The 3,718-nt window shown below is 34.3% G+C and overlaps 1 pseudogene; it reads right to left on the bottom strand.

Moving 5' to 3' along the window:
• Nucleotides 1-803: 803 nt before the first annotated feature.
• Nucleotides 804-2,513, bottom strand: LOC120174478 (annotated as a pseudogene).
• Nucleotides 2,514-3,718: the final 1,205 nt, after the last annotated feature.

Below are 3,718 nucleotides of genomic sequence, written 5' to 3' on the forward strand. Positions count from 1 at the left end.
TTTAGATATTAAATTATTTAAATATCTTTATTTTTTCTTCATATTTTACATATGTCTGAAATTTTAAATACTTAAATGAGATACAAACCCCCCTGTTTACCACATCTATTTCCCAAAGTAATTTTTCCATAACAATGTCAAACTTTTAATTTAATAAATCATAATTTCTTATAACAATTTTTAAATATATTTCATCCAAAAAAAAAACCTTCTTAAGAGTACTTTCCAAAATTACAACAACGAAGAATTAAACCTAAGAATATTTTACATAAATTAATCACTTTCGGTTAATGTTTTTGATATATTTTTCCAAGTCCCTACTCAACTCTTAACTCTTCAATCCTAAACAACAAGAAAAGGAGGGCAAGGAATTACAACTATTCTAAACTAAGTATATATTGCACAATTACTGTTCCATTATAACTACATAGTGTATCATGTTATGGCATTTACGTATACCTACCGACCTGCTGTCATGAGAACACACAAATGCATATGCATACATATTATTTTCTACCATTCAACGTAGATGCCCAAAATCCCCTATTATTAACCAAAAACATAAACAGCATGAGCAGCATATCTAGACGTCCCAGAACCCCTGTTACTAACAAATACAACGAAAGATTTCCAGGAGCACAGACAAAGCACAATGAAATATGCAAGAGAAAACGAAATTTTCCATTTAAATTAACGGTGATACGGTTTCAGCATTACAACATAGATTTTAGGCTATTTTACATCATTGACATTTACCACCCTACACCCCCCCCTCCCCACCCCCCAAAAAAAAAATAACAAGGTTCTGGTGATGGATAGCAATTGCTTATAGGCATTGTGGTTTCAACTATCTGCTGCTCTTAACAAGGTGAGTAGCGAAAGGAAGAGATTAATTATGTCCAAATAAAGAGAGATAGCAGCCCAAATATATTCGTCATAAGAGTAGCGCTTGATCAAGTTGTCAGTGTCGTATATGATATAACCACAAAATATGACAGAGGCCAAGCACCCATAGATCATCACTGATAATTTACCTAGTGGGAAGAAAACCTACAACCAGGAACACAGACACATTCCAGCAATGAAAATTCAGAAACTTGTATACAGTCGAGACATATAAGAAAAGAACAGCTAATAAAGATAGCAAGATCAACATACCTGGATCAGACCAAAAACCATGAGAACAATGACAGCACCAAACAAGAAGGGGCCAAGGAAGTTGAAATCATGGCCTCTCCTAGCAGCCCAGAAGGTGTAGAGGGTGAGAGCCACAACCACCACAGCCGTCAGAATCACAGATTCCAAAATAACTTTCCCTGTTCACAAACAAAATGCACATAAATTTATCTAATGCAGCAGTACGATCTGTAGCATCCAGATAGGAATTAACTGCATTTACCAACTATACAGTAAATTAAGCTCCTTCTAATATATACTCATTGAGATGCAAAATACACATGATTAGATAAATAGTCACCAATGCTAAGCTAAACCACTGTAGTATCCAAATCCGTAGAAATAGGAATAACTTGCAATTTGTTTTAGCAAATTGAACCCAGAAAAAAAATCAAGAAAAAACTGCACAACCCATTGCTTAATCTTCCAACAGCTATTCAATCTAAGAAGCTATATTCAAATAATCTGTCTAACATGAAATCACCATGCTAGACAACTACTATTGAGGGAAATGAGAAAAAAGACCATAAAGGAAAGAAAAAGAAAAAAAATGCATACAATTAGATGCAAGAAATCCCATCCAAAAATATAAACGGAGTGATAGAATAACTCCCTCATACACTTCTTAAATAACAAAAATTCCATTCTCAAAATTCAATCAGCATTTAATTTAGTACTAACTGTATAATCAGTTTAAGTTCCTTAATCTAATTCAAAAAGAGGCAAAAATAACAATCCTTTTATGTGAATATAATGGCTCAAAGATAGAACAATTGCTATAAAATTCAAAAGAATAGACGATACTAGAAGTTGGCCCTAATTATAAATGGAAAAAAAAGATTAAAAATTCATATCTAACCGCTGGTAAAAGCGCACGTCAATCCAACTGCAAACGCCAGAGAAACGGTAAAAATTCCAAGAAGAAGATAGTTCACAGGATGCCTCTGGTGATAGTAATACAGTGGACAAAGAACTGCAAACAGGAAATCGATTTTGCTTAGTTAACCACAAAGTCATAAATATTAAATTAATATGGAGGGGGGAAAGGCAAAAGCAGAAGCACACCAACGAAAGGCGTGATGGTTAGGACTATGTAAAGAGCAAGGCAGGCCAGCCCCAGTGCTGACGAAGAAATGAGCGATCGGACGGACAATAACCACCGTGGAGGCAACCGCGATTGTGGCCAGCAATTGGATGGCAACGATTGAGTAAATTTTCCGGATAAAAGCCCATCTCATCTCCGGCGGCTCTAGCATCATGGGATACAAAGGCCTAGCCCCTGCCTCCTCGTCATCAATTTTCCGGTACGCTTGATTCCACATCGTCCTAAGAATCTAGACTCGTATACGTTTCTTGCGGAGGATACTCAACGCTTTTGGAATAGCTTAATTCCTTTGGGTAGAGTTATACCTAGGTACATGTACATTTCTTACGGAGGTCTCGCAATGTTTTTGAAAAGTCTCAGAGTGACAGTAATTCTCCAGACTCACCTTAAATTTTGTGATCGAATCTTGAAGATCACGTTAACAGTGATTTATAAAATATAACCCTATTTTAAGAAATATTAATAGTTGTCAAAGTAGTTCATAAAATAAAATGAACAAATATCAGTTGATAAATTCGTAAATAATAATGATACTAAAGTTCTATAAAATAATACATGCTAAAATATATAGTTGAAAATCCAAAATAATATTTAAAAGTCTAAATATAAAATATTTCAAAGTTAAATAAAAGAGTTTAATGTATAATAAATGGGTCTTATAAAAATCGTATTATGAATAATAAAATATTTCGTTAAATAATCCTTCAAGTACCAAAACACTCCTAACACCTTTTAAGAGTGTTTTCGTTTTTTTTCAAGAGTGTAAATTACACAATTTTTCATCGAACTATACCCACTCTTCTATTTTATTTGCTTAACTTTCATTTTTTCTATTTTGCTCACTGAATTTACAGATTGAATCATTTTGCTCACTCCCCTGTTTTTTATCTAACGGTTGGATGATGTGGCATTTTTTTCTTTATTTTAATATAAAATAATTAAAAATATTAATTAAAAATAGAAGTTAGTCAGCGGCCACTGTCGACCACTGTAGATGGTGTCCGTTTGGTACCAAATTTCATGGGTGTTTTGTCTCGATATCGTGAGTCCGAATCCGACCTTCATTTTGTCAGAAGTTGCTCAGAAGTTCATGAATTTGATATTGAAAGTGAGGAATTCGAAACATTTCAGTCGAGATTCACGAGTTTTTGGACATTTTTTCGGTGAAACAACCACTAGATTCGAACTCAGGGGGTCGAGATAAACCAACCCATGAAATTTGTGACCGAATGGCCACCGTCAACAACGGTGGATGATGGATGGAATGAAAATGACATGGCGGCCGACAGAGAGAAAATGGAGAAGAAAAGGAAAAATGGAAAATTACACAATTCCTCACTGAACTTTACTACGTATCACATTTTACTCATCTAACTTTCAATATAAGATTCGAAACGACGTCGTTTTGGTGTATATTTGAGTTTTTTTAAAAACGAT

This window comes from Hibiscus syriacus, unplaced genomic scaffold, assembly GCF_006381635.1.
Source record: "Hibiscus syriacus cultivar Baekdansim isolate YM2019G1 unplaced genomic scaffold, ASM638163v2 tig00003096_pilon, whole genome shotgun sequence".
In the NCBI taxonomy this organism is placed as follows: Eukaryota; Viridiplantae; Streptophyta; class Magnoliopsida; order Malvales; family Malvaceae; genus Hibiscus; species Hibiscus syriacus.